Genomic DNA, 14,566 nt, shown 5'->3' with positions numbered 1-14,566 from the left:
ATGTACAAGAAATTTTAATATTAAATTGACTGAAACTGCTGTTTTTAGAGACCAAAAATGGCTGAAAATTTCCAGTTGTATGTGGTGCAGTCAAATATATGATAAGGGTAACATTTTAGATAGATAGATAAAAGACAAACTAGCCCCGATCAACTGTCCTTTCTGGGAAAGAGGAATGTTAGTTAGATCTTGATCTCATACCAAGCATAAAAATAAGTTATTTATCAATTGTACTAAAGATGTAAATATTAGAAACATATGCAAATATATATTAGTTAAGGTATTTAGTAGCTGTTCAGTTCAGTTCGGTTGCTGTCATGTCTGACAATTTGTGACCTCATGAATCACAGCACGCCAGGCCTCCCTGTCCATCACAAACTCCTGGAGTTCACTCAGACCCTCATCCATCGAGTCAGTGATGCCATCCAGCCATCTCATCCTGGGTCGTCCCCTTCTCCTTCTGCCCCCAATCTCTCCCAGCATCAGAGTCTTTTCCAACGAGTCAACTCTTCGCATGAAGTAGCCAAAGTACTGGAGCTTCAGCTTTAGGATCATTTCTTCCAAAGGACACCTAGGACTGATCTCCCTTAGAATGGACTGGTTGGATCTCCTTGCAGTCCAAGGGACCCTCAAGAGTCTTCTCCAACACCACAGTTCAAACACATCAATTCTTTGGCGCTCAGCCTTCTTCACAGTCCAACTCTCACATCCATACATGACCACAGGGAAAACCATAGCCTTGACTAGATGAACCTTAGTCAGCAAAGTAATGTCTCTGCTTTTGAATATACTGTCTAGGTTGGTCATAACTTTTCTTCCAAGGAGTAAGCGTCTTTTAATTTCATGGCTGCAGTCACCATCTGCAGTGATTTTGGAGCCCCAAAAAATTAAGTCTGACTCTGTTTCTACTGTTTCCCCATCTATTTGCCATGAAGTGATGGGACCAGATGCCATGATCTTCATTTTCTGAATGTTGAGCTATGAGCCAACTTTTTCACTCTCTTCTTTTACTTTCATCAAGTGGCTTTTTAGTTCCTCTTCACTTTCTGCCATAAGGGTGGTGTCATCTGCATATCTGAGGTTATTGAGATTTCTCCTGGCAATCTTGATTCCAGCTTGTGTTTCTTCCAGTCCAGTGTTTCTCATGATGTACTCTGCATATAAGTTAAATAAGCAGGGTGACAATATACAGCCTTGATGTGCTCCTTTTCCTATTTGGAACCAGTCTGTTGTTCCATGTCCAGTTCTAACTGTTGCTTCCTGGCCTGCATACAGATTTCTCAAGAGGCAGGTTAGGTGGTCTGGTATTCCCATCTCTTTCAGAATTTTCCACAGTTTTTTGTGATCCACACAGTCAAAGGCTTTGGCATAGTCAATAAAGCTCTTAAAACTCAACAACAAGAAAACAACTCAATTATAAAATGAGCCTAAGAGCTTAACAGATACCTCACCAACAAAGATTTACAGATGAAAAAGAAACATATGAAGACATTCCATATCATATATTATTAGGGGAAATGCAAAAGTAAACAACGATATACTACTACATACATGTTAGAATGGCCAAAATTTGGAACACAGAGAACACTAAATGCTGGTGAGTTTGTAGAGCAATAGGAACTGTCACAAATTGCTGGTGGGAATGCCAAATGATAAGCCACTGTGGAAGAGAGTTAGGTGGTTTCTTACAAAACTAAACATACTTTTACCATATGATCCAGCAATCACACTCCTTGGTATTTACCTGCATAAAAAGTTGCACATGAATGTTTATAGAAGCTTTATTCATAACTGCCAAAACTTGGAAGCAGCCAAAATGTTCTTTAGTAGGTAGCTGGATAAACTGCAGTACATCCAGACAATGGAATTCTTTCCAGTGCTAAAGAGAAGTAAGCGACTGAGTCACAAAAAGAAATGGAGCAAAATTAAATACATGTTACTAAGTGAAAGAAGCCAATCTGAAAAGGCTATATACTGCATGATTCCAACTCTTTATGACACTTTAGAAAAGGCAAAACTATGGAAATAGTAAAAAGATCAGGGGTTTGAGGAAGGGAGGGATAAATAGGCAGAGCACAGAGGATTTTAGGGCAGTAAAATTACTCTACATGATATTATAATGGTGGATACATCAAACCCATAGAATATGCAACACCAAGAATGAACCCTAATGTAAACTAGGGATGTTGGGTGATAATGGTAACAAATGTACCTACCACTTGGGTAATGGAGAAGTTTATGTGTATGTGGGAGCAGGGAGTTTATGGAAAATCTCTGTATATGCCCCTCAATTTTGCTGTCCACCTAAACTACTCAAAAAATAAAGGTTAAAGAAAAATGAACAAATTCAAATATGTATATATATATATATATATACATACATACATACATAACTAGCATATATATTTTTCAAAAGATAAAAGGCAGATTGGGAAAAATATTTGTAACATGTTGAATGTGATTAATATCATTCACATCAAAGTACATCTATACATCAATAAAAAAGAAACACAATAGAAAAATCAGTAATAGATTAGAATGCAATCTCACATGGCAAAACAATACAATATTGTAAAGTTAAAAAATATTAAAATAAAATCTGAAAAAAGAAGTATAAATGGAAAATAAACATGATACATGAAAAAATATTTCCATGAAAAAGAGAAAAAACAAAACAAAACAAAAATAATATTTCCATGAATAATAAGGAAAATTACTTCCCAAGTTGTCTGCCCACACCTACTGTCCAATTGCCTGACTGAAATTTAAGAGGATAATAAGTCATCAAAGACCCCAGAGGAGGAGATGGAAGCTTGGGGCCATCAGAAGATGTTTAAAGAAATGGTCTCCAAAGATATTAGGATTTGTGAAGGTGAGAAGAAACAGCTAGCAGCAGCTTCAAGAGTAAGCTATCAGAGAGGGCAGGGGCTAACAAGATGAGCTCTTGAAAAAAAAAAAAGATGAGCCCTTGTATGTTAGCTAATATTCCTGGCTTCGTTTTGTTGATTCTACCCTTGTTGTTCTTTCTTTTTCACTCCTGGTTTGGTTTTCATAGGCCACTTTATGGTATCTTATTAATCTTATAAACTGCCTTCCATATTTGCAACATTTTTAGAATGATCAATCTAATGAATTTAGAATGTAGAATAAAATGAATGAATAATTTACTCATCAAATGGTGAAATGAATGAGTGGTTGAATGAAAAATGTGACCGAAGAGAAATTTCCTCAAAGTGATTTGGTGGAATGGAAATGCCAGAGAGTCTGAGAAAGAACCACTTTAGCACTACTGGACAATAAGCAAGACCTCAGATCTCGAGAAAAAAGGATGCATGAGAATTAAGAGATACCAGATTGCTGAAAGGAGTACTGGCCCTGTGTCAGCCGAACTCATAGCCCTGTTAAAATCTATATTGTGTATATAAGTGTAGAAAAAGTATGTTATAGTTAGCATAGGGCTTCCCAGGTAGTGCAAGTGGTAAAGAATCTGCCTGCCAATGCAGGAGACTCAGGAGACATGGGTTTGATCCTTGGGTTGGGAAGATCTCCCGGAGTAAGAAAATGGCAACCGACTCCAATATTCTTGCCTGGGGAAATCCCATGAACAGAGGAACGTGGCAGGCTACAGTCCATGGGGCTGCAGAGAGTCAGACAAGACTGAGTGGCTAAGCACACATGCACACATAGTTAGGATAAGTTAACTGCTATAGTGAATAAGCTCCCAAAGACATAATGGCTCAAACTCAATAGAATTTTATTTCTTACTCATGAAACAGGACTGAGCAAGTAAGCAGGTTGGCCACATAGTCAATCAGGGAGTCCAGGCTGATGGAGGTGCTGCAGCATTCAACAGAGGCTTCCAAGGTTGTTCTAGAATCAACTCATTCTAAAGCCAGAAAAGGAAGAAGCATGGAACTTGCAAGAGGTTTAGATGAAGCAATTTCAGATAAAACTCAGGCACATGACCACACCTAACTACAGAGGAGGCAGGGAAACATAGTCTAGCTCTGTGCCCAGAATGAAGAGGAGAATGTGGATTTGGGTGAGTCCCTCATATTTCCTGTCACAGATCATTAGCAAGCCTAAAAAGTCAGATTTGAATACCGAACCTCAATAAATCCTGAGCTCCACATTGTGGTTCCTCTTCTCAGGAGACTGGGAACATGTGTCAAACAGCTGTTCAAGAGTTACTTTGGTAATAAATTCCAGATGAGAATTCTACCTCCTGAAATTCTACTACTGGGGGCTTTTTCAGGGAATTTCTCCCAGCCCAGTTGCTGTTGTTGTTTGCTAAATTGAGTCTGACTCTTTGCGATCCCCTGGACTGTAGCAAGTCAGGCTTCCCTGTCCTTCACTATCTTTCAGTTTGCTCAGACTCATGTCTCATTGGGGTTTCCCAGGTGGCGCTAGTGGAAAAGAACCCACCTGTCAAGGCAGGAGATGTAAGAGACACAGGTTTGATACCTGAACTGGGAAGATCCCCTGGGGGAGGGCACAGCAACCTACTCCAGTTTTCCTGCCTGAAGAATCCCATGGACAGAGAAGCCTGGCAGGCTGCAGTCCATAGGGTCACACAGAGTTGGAAACGACTGAAGCAACTTATCAGGCAAGCATGCATGTCCACTGAGTTGGTGATGCCACCCAACCACCTCAATGTCTGTTATCCACTTCTCCTCCTGCCCTCAACCCAGTATAGAAACACAAGGAAAGCCCATCCCTACAGTGATGAAAGTGAAAGAGGAGAGTGAAAAATTTGGCTTAAAACTCAACATTCAGAAAACTAAGATCGTGGTATCTGGTCCCATCACTTCATGGCAAATAAATGTGGAAACAATGGAAACAGTGACAGACTTTATTTTCTTGGGCTCCAAAATCACTGCAGATGGTGACTGCAGCCATGAAATTAAAAGATGCTTGCTCCTTGGAAGAGAAGCTATGACCAACCTAGGCAGCATATTAAAAAGCAGAGACATTACTTTGCCAACAAAGGTCTGTCTAGTCAAAGCTATAGTTTTTCCAGTAGTCATGTATGGATGTGAGAGTTGGACCATAAGGAATGTTGAGCACCAACTGATGCATTTGAACTATGGTGTTGGAGAAGACTCTTGAGAGTCCCTTGGACTGCAAGGAGATCCAATCAGTCCTTCCTGAAGGAGGTCAGTCCTGAATACTCATTGGAAGGACTGATGCTGAAGCTGAACTCCAATACTTTGGCCACCTGATGCAAAGAGCTGACTCATTTGAAAAGACCCTAATGCTAGGAAAGATTGAAGGTGGGAGGAGAAGGGGATGACAGAGGACGAGATCGTTAGATGGCATCATTGACTCGATGGACATGAGTTTGAGTAAGCTCTGGGAGTTGGTGATGGACAGGGAAGCCTGGCGTGCTACAGTCCATGGGGTCGCAAAGAGTCAGACATGACTGAGTGACTGAACTGAACTAAACTGAACAGTGTATTTTAAGAGAGTCACCATGGTATGAAGGAGAAATCAGAGCTGGAAGATTGACTATAGTTGCCAGTAGGGGAGGTTATTCTGTGCAGCCTTGAGTATTCATGGAGAGAATGCCATACTGATGTCGATCTTTGTTAAACCACTGATCAATCTTTTGCAGAAGTACATTTTTTAAAAAATATTATGTCTATTGTTCACTTCTGCCTTGCTGTGGTAAGGCTATTTCCATGCTGAGTGGGAGAAATAAAAGAACAGCTGTACCACATCTCTTAACCATGAACTCTAGTAGGCACCCATTTTACTAAAAAGAAGAAATCAATTTTTTGTCTTACAAGAGAGATAAAGCTCATTTAAAATGAAATATTAGGAATACCTATTTAAATGCAAATTGAACTACAGCATCTATATGTGTCAATTAAAACCCTTCAAAGAATTTTCCTGAAATATTAACATTTACTTAGGTGAAATTTTTGTTTTAAAGAAAGAGATTCGCAATTTTAAACTGTCCTGAATTTCATGGCACTTTTTTAAAAAATAAATCATTGTTAGTTCTGGTAATATTAGACTTAAGGAACTGATTTAGTTTCAGCATGAAAAACATAACTCTTTGGCCCATCCAAGAAATGCCATACTGAGGATTTTGCTCCTGGTGGGCACCCCATCATAAAACCAAGGTGTGCTGTTGACACCCACAGCACAACTTAAGAATAATGAAAAGCTAATATTCACTGAGTATCTACTGCCGGTGCCAGGCATTTTCTTCTTCAGATTATGTCAGTTGGTCTCCACAGTCACCCAGAGAGAAAAGTGAATAAATGTTCCTATCCTATTTTAACAGATGAGGAAACCAAGTATCAGAGAAGTAGCAGCTGATCCTCAGTTTCACAACTAATAAGTGGTAAATCCAGAATTCAAAGCCATGTGTGTTTTAACAAAGCCCATAGTTCTAATCACTCTTCTAAGCTGGTTGAATATTCATTGGAATGACTAATGCTGAAGTTGAAGCTCCAATACTTTGACCACCTGATGCAAAGACTCAACTCATTGGAAAAGACCCTGATGCTGGGAAAGATTGAGGGTAGGAGGAGAAGTGGGTGACAAAGGATGAGATGGTTGGATGATATCCTCGACTCAATAAACCCGAGTTTGAGCAAACTTCAGGAGAGCGTGAAGGACAGGGAAGCCTGGTATGCTTCAGTCCACGGGATCGCAAAGAGTCGGACACGAATGAACAACTGAACAACAACAAAGCTGACTCACATATGTCTAGCTTAGTGTCTTCCCAGTCAGATGCTCTTCCCATTCTATATGGAGGTCAAGACTCCTTGGACTGCTCTTGCAAGCTGTGAGTCTTTTTCAATGCTGTAATAACAGCCACTGACCCTGCTAAGAAATTCCACCTGCTGACCGGAATCATATCATTTGAATGGTCTGCCACTTGAGCCTGTTAATCTCCTCCTCTAATCAAGGAAGGCTCCTATATTATTACATACACAGATATGATTGGCCTTACTGGATATACAAGGAACCACAACTGGATTCTGCCCACCAGCACTCACTACTTTCCTCTCCCCAGAAGTTGCTTACAACTGCTCACTGACCCCAGCAATTACTTTAAAAGATGATCAGGCCTTTAGTCCACAATTGCAGCACAGAATGATGGTAGAACAGATATGAGATAAGGGAAGCAAATTGCCTTAAATTTATTTAAAAAAAAAAAAACACCCCACCCTGACTATAGCAGATCTTTTTGCAGATAACATTTTTATGTGAGAAGAGGAAAATAGTTAGAAAATAATACAATAGAACATTAGCTGGCTCTGCCTTTTCCCAGACCATAACAGACATCGCTAACAGAATCCAGCACAATTTCCTTCTGAACATGGCAATCTTCTCAACACGGCATCCTAATAATACTTGATACGTATGATTGGACCCAATTTATCCACTCCAGGTATAAAAGGACATAGGAATCCTTCTGCATGAAAAAGTGAGTGTTCTGGGGCTACTGAAGTTGGCAAAAGCTGTGGAAAGGAAAGGCTGGAATCCCCATGATATATTTGACTGACTTCCCAATTTTGTCTTCAATCTATTATTGAGGAGTCATAACACTGTTCATGAAAGGCATCATTGAATTGAATACTAAACTATGGTCAAATAAGCAAAAACAAAAAAGGAAGGGAAGGAAAACAGAAAGGAAAAAAACAGAACACAGATAAAATGATAGGTCCAAGTTCAAATATATCAATAATTACATTAAATGTTCAAAATATACCAGTTAAAACACAGAGGTTACCAGATGGATGATGGATTTAGAAAGAATAAAAATATGAGATTATATGCTGTCTATAAGAAATTCACCTCAAATATAATGACATAGCTAGGTTAAAGTGAAAGAAAAAAAACCATCTACCTTATGAAAATGTTTGCAAAATACAAAATGAAATACTAGCAAATGGAATCCAGCAGTATATATATATGTGTGTGTGTGTGTGTTTGTTCAGTCGCTTCAGTCATCTCAAACTCTTTGTGACTCTATGGACTGTAGCCTGCCAGGCTCCTCTGTCCATGGGATTCTGCAGGCAAGAATACTGGCGTGGGTTGCCATGCACTCCTCCAGGGAATCTTCCTGATCCAGGGATCAAACTTGCATCTCAGCATCTTCTGCACTACAGGCAAATTCTTTACCCACTGAGCCACCCAGGAAGCCCATATACATATATATATATAGTATTTCCAAAAAAATCACTTCAACAAATTCAATATTCATTCATGACAAAAGCTCTCAGCAACTGAAACAGAATGTAACTTCATCAGCCTAATAGAAGGTAGCGTTATTGGCTGAACTGTGTCCCTTGCAAAATTCATAATTGGAAGCCCTAACCTCCAGTACCTCGGAATGTAACTACATTTGGATACAGGCCTTTGATGTGGCACACCATGATCTTATAGTGGTCAGTATTCTGCATTGTGGAGATAGGCTATTTAAAGAGGTGATTATGTTAAAATGAAGAAAGGATAGGCCCCAATCCAATCTGGATGGTGTCTTTATAAAAAGAAATTTGGACACACAAGGAAACACCAGGGACGTGCACACAGAGGAAAGACCAGGTCAGGACACAGAGAAAAGGCAGTCAGGTGCAAGACAAGGAGAGAGGCACACAAGAAATCAGACCTGCTGACACCTTCTGAGACTGCCAGCTTCTAGAACAGTGAGAAATAAATTTCTGTTGTTTAAGCCACCCAGTCTGTGGTACTCTGTTACGGCACCCTTAACACAGGATACCTACAATATAATACAGGAACCTACAACTAACATTGTATCTAAGGATGAAAGACTGAGTGGTCCCCCCAGCCTCCAGCCCAAAATCAGGAACAAGAATGTCTGCTCTCCTAATCTAGTGTGAATAGGCATATGAAGAGGAGAGTCTGTGATTTATCAAGATAATTCCATAGACCTTATTCATCCCCTTACCTCAATCCCCTCCACCAGATCAACTCCAACACCAACACACAAATACACACACACAGACACAAATCATGCCTATTATTTGAATGTCCTTTTTAAAACTAATTTTCATCCAAATTATCAAAATAGTTGCTTCAATTTTCTTTGAATGGACATATGCTATCTTGGGCATAATGAGCAGAAGGAAAAGGGAATCAAATTAACAGTAAGATTGTGAGGTCTGCAAAAGGAAAATTTTTTAAAGAAAAAAGAGTTTTAATGTGCTAATATATGAAAATTGCAACCCATACATCCCTGCCATGTTGGGAGGGTCAGGGTACATTTCTAACAGCACTATGTTCTCTGGTCATAATGTTATTATCTGTACCATAATTAAAGAAGAATAAAAATATAATGGTTTAAAACATGTAAATCTTCTTAGAAATCTCAGTTTTGGGTAACTTATTTGGAGGTTTCTTTTCTCCCCACATATAAAGTATCTGAGAAATATAAAACTGTGTCTACCAAGTGCCACTTCACACCTACTCTTACAAAATGTTAAAACTGTAACTGGAGACATTATATGTAGGCTACTTAACCTGTGATTGAGCAGGCTTACATGTTATGTGTTGCAGTAGATGGACATTGAAAAGGTAGTTTTAAATAAAATAAGGATTGTGTCCTGAGATTATGTTTTCCCTAGAGGTTTTTTAAATAATGCCTTCATCTCATCCCCATTTTCCAATTGTCTTCTCCAGCGCCACGGCCATAATTTAGCAGTATTATGTGCTGTCACTTCTGTGTTAGTAAACACCAGGACTTGCTGAGTAATTATAAAATAACCTCATAATGAAATGCAGTGAAGAGTTCTAATTACATCTTAATGTTGCTTAACAACTATTCTACTTTAAAATGCGAATTTTCCAACCATGTATCCTAATGAGTTATCAGAATGTATTATCTCTCCCCCAAAATGTACAAATGAGAAGGTAGACATAGACTATTACCACCAGCATGCATGTGTGTGAGAACATTTATATATTCAAAATTAATATATTACCTTAAAATTATTAAAATATAAAAGCACATCAAAATGCTGCAACAACTACAGGGCATGATTTTTTTTTTGAAAACTCACATTTCACTTTGAAGAAGGAAAAAATGTGAAATTATTCTCCAAAGCAAAAGATTACAGTTAAAGCTGTCTTCTTCGAATGGAGGACAAATACAAGTTAAACTGAAAACATCCACACCTTTTCATAAAAACACAGAGCTAAAAGAAAACTCACCGTGTGATCTAGGAAATAAGACTTCCCATTTACTTTATTCTTTAACAATTTCCAAGGACTCCTCCCATATTTTATTGTTCTGTCTTTTCACAGCATCCTTCTAAGCATTTTTATATAAACCCCTTAGTTACTGACATAGGAAGACATGGTAAAAACCTGTTACCCATTTCTTCACAGGAAAAACATCACAGTCCTCTCTTCTTCCCTTGCATTGCCAGAATAAACAAGTCTAATCCATTTTGTTTTTGGAAAACACCAATCCCCCAACTCTTCTACCACTACCTGCTGAAACCTACTCTAGTTCCTCCTCACACTTCTTTTCATTTTATTTTAAAATATTTTATTTATTTATTTTTGGCTGTGCTGAGTCTCCATTGCTACTTTTCTCTAGTGTGGAGAGCAGGGGCTACTCTCTGGTTGCTGTGCACAGGCTTCTCATTGCAGTGTCTTCTCATTGCAGTATCTTCTCTTGTTGCCAAGCACAGACTCCAGGGTATGCAGGCTTCAGTAGTTGCAGCTCCCCGGCTCTAGAGCGCAGGCTCAGTAGTTGTAGTGCCTGGGCTTAGTTGCTCTTCAGTATGTGGGATCTTCCCTGATCAGAGATCGAACCTGGGTCTCCTACATTGGCAGGCTGATTCTTTACCACTGAGCTACCAGGGAAACCCCCCTCCTCACAGTTCTGTCAAACCATTTAAATTGCTACTTCTACTCATAAGGCCTAATTAATATCCTTTCAGGTATTAAAAAAAAATTTAATGCAATTACATTAAGCCCAGTGAGGGTACTGCCCATAGCATTCTGCAAAATGTGCTCCAGCTTTGCACCTCCTATCAGCTTATGCAGAGCTAACATAAGTGTTGCCATTGATTCACTGGAAGCCTTTATTTCCATTATCCAAGTTTTTGGCTTATTAGGGATATGAGACCCTGAGTCTTAAATATCTCCCTCTCCACACTCACATAAGTTGTCAAAGCTGCTCTTAATGAAGGTATTTGTTTAGAGGTGATTCTAAGATACACTGGAAACTTCTCTGCCTACGCCAACTAAATAGAAGAAATGACATCTCTTAGTTTTTTTTATTCTCTTTGGTCAAGTCTATGAAAGCAACAAGGCTAGAAGTTCTGAGAACGCATTCTAAACATGTTCAGTTGATGGGAGAGAGAAGGAAAGAGAGGAGAGAAGACACCTCGGGCCTCACTCAGACATCTCATGTTCATTCCCTTAAATTTGCAGTGCTACAGTGGCTGGACAGGGAGCTTTCTGTCTGTGTGCAGAGAACTTCTGCATCATGCAGAACCAACATGATGTTGAACTCTGCTAGGCACCATCACTAGGCAGTTTTCAGCGTCATAGTGCTCCAGGACACAAGCTTTTGGAGTCACGCTGGAGTTTAAGCCCAGCTCTGCTGCTTGCTAATTGCATTACCTTGAGCAATATGCTTAGTCTCAGTCTCCATTTCATCATCTATAAACTGAGACTGATAACACTCACCTCACAAGATTATTGGAGATTAAATTTGAACAATGAATAAAAGGGGGGGAGGAGACATTTCAGTCTAAGAAAGCAGCATAGGCAAGTGCAAACCTGCAGGAAATACATCACGTGTAGAGGATGCTGAGATCTAAGATGGATCTAGAGGATGGAGTGGGAAGGACAGAGCAGCAGACAAGATGGAAGCACACAGGGGACCATTCAAAAGCAAGAGTCAGGCAGCTCTTCTTCAAATTCTGTCTCTACTCCTAAAGGTCATGAGACCATGAACAAATTTCTTATCCTCCCTGAGACTCACTGTCCTCATTTGTAAAATATGGGCAGTTTGTGCTTCTATTCAAGCTGTCCTTCCAACAAGACTACCATTCCCTCTGCTCTCAGCCTAAATCTAATAAGATTCTTTAAGATCTAGGATGCCTGCCCTCCTTTGAATCCCTGTTGTTCGTAACCCTGGTGTATCACAGTAATTAACCTCTTAAATTCTAATTAATTAAGCAATTAACTAAACAATTTTATACCATTATAAATCATAATTTATAACAGATCAGTTTATATCTCCTCTGTGCTATCTGTGCTTAGTCGCTCAGTTGTCTGACTCTTTGCGACCCCATGGACTGTAGCCTGCCAGGCTCCTTTGTCCACGGGGATTCTCTAGGCCAGAATACTGGAGTGGGTTGCCATGCCCTCCTCCAGGGGATCTTCCTGACCCAGGGATCGAACCCAGGTCTCCCGCATTGCAGACAGATTCTTTACTGTCTGAGACACCAGGGAAGCCCAAAAATACTGGAGTGGGTAGCCTTCTTCAGAGGAACTTCTCGACCCAGGAATCGAACTGGGGTCTCCTGCATTGCAGGTGGATTCTTTACCAGCTGAGCTACTAGCTTTCTTCTCTACTAGACTACAATGATTTCAGGTCAATTTTTGTGGCCATCACATTACATGACACATTACATGTCTCATAAGGCAAGAGACAGCTAAGTAAGCTAAGCTTGTATAAAGGAAGAGGAGAGACAGGGAAAGGGGACTGGGGGAGCAGATGTGTCCAAGAGGCAAAAGGAATCACCTGAAGTGAGTGTGCGTTGTGAGCTTGACTGCAGTCTCCTCTCTCCACCAAACCCCTGTAGAGTCTCCATCACTCATTACCCTCCAATGCAAGAGAATTCTCAGCAGTGCAGGGTGAGGCACTGGATTGGAAAGACGGTGGCAATAATTATAATCATAGCTGTTACCTATGGATGGTGTATCACATATCAGGCCCCGGGCTACAGTACATCTTTTCAGTATTATATACAATGTTCCTTTTTTAATCACCAAAATGCATGTTTTTGGTTGGTATAATGCTGTTATTTGAGTATTTTTTAAAAGTCTGAACCCTCATTCTGAGACTTAACCAGAGAATTACATGCTGCATTAAAATAAGTACTCTAGTGAAGAAGCATTCATTTAGAAAATTTTCTGACTATATCCCTTTGTTTTAAAACCCATAATCAATTATCTGTTGTTTTAATTCCTCCCCCGCTTTTTTTGGCTAATAATGAGGCCAAGCAACTTTTTTTAATATCATTAGTCATTTATACTTGTCCCACCAGTCCGTCAGAGTCAGCGGGGATGACTGGCAGACGGTGAGTGAGGGGGACTCAGGGAAACTGGTGCAAGGAGGGAGATCCCACCAACACACCCAGCCCCTGGCTCAGAATCTGGTTCCTATTTCTCCTTCTCTCCTCCACCAAGGCCAGCCCCCACCTCTCAGGATTTTTTAACTGAAAACTTTCCAACAATTCAACCTGGAGATACTTAAGCCAGAGGACAAAAGATCCATAGTAGCAATCCTGGCCCACTTACACGTGAAACACACCTGGTGACAAAGTTTATTTAACCAGAAATTCCTGGTTAGATGAAATAAACACACAAATTACCAATATCATTAATCGACTTTGATATTTCTAGTCACTACCAGGCCTCTTGCTGAAAACTTTCTCTGAATTATCTATTTTGGTCCTCATGTAGGAGATGGGGAAGGTAACTGAATAATTACTACATCATTAAGCAACAGAAAAGAATAAGCAGACACTTGTCTCTAGATGACCCAGGACACCGAGAGTTCTGTTTTAGTTTTGATAAAAGGGGAATAAATTTTGTTATTCAGGCTCACCCAGTTTAAGAAAAAACGGAGGACTCTCACTTTTTATTTGGGCTTCCCAGGTGGCTCGGTGGTAAAGAATCTGCCTGCCAACGCAGCTGAAGCAAGAGACACAGGTTTGATCCCTGGATTGGGAAGATCTCCTGGAGGAGGAAATGGCAACCCACTCCAGTATTCTTGCTTGGAAAATTCCATGGACAGAGGAGCCTGGCAGGCTGCAGTCCATGGGGTAACAAAAGAGTGGGACAGGACTGAGCACAAACACATGCATGTATGCATGTACTTCTTATTTTAATCAATATTATACCTATTTAAAGGAACCCAACAGCAGCAGCAGCAAAGCCCTTTAGTACCAACAAAGCATAATATCTGGGAACTTGGGAATGACAGTGAGGCTGGCACTGCAGGCCTGCTACAGGAGGCCATGTGTGTGTGCTAAGTCACTTCAGTTGTGTCTGACTCTTTGCGACTCCATGGCCTGCAGCCCACCAGGCTCCTCTGTCCATAGGATTATCCAGGCAAGAATACTGGAGTGGGTTGCCATTTCTCCTCCAGGTTATCTTCCTGACCCAGGGATGAACCTGTGTCTCTTATGTCTCTTGCATTGGCAGGCAGGGAGGACACAGGGACACTAAAAACAGATGAATCTTATCACATCTCACAACCTACCTGGCAGAGACAACTGTTCTTTCTAGGCCAAATTACAGAGTTTATACCAAGTATTCATTTTGTTCTAATGTTAAA

The sequence above is a fragment of the Budorcas taxicolor genome, chromosome 8 (genome assembly GCF_023091745.1).
Source record: "Budorcas taxicolor isolate Tak-1 chromosome 8, Takin1.1, whole genome shotgun sequence".
Classification (NCBI taxonomy): domain Eukaryota; kingdom Metazoa; phylum Chordata; class Mammalia; order Artiodactyla; family Bovidae; genus Budorcas; species Budorcas taxicolor.
Note: the sequence above shows the minus strand (reverse complement) of the source record.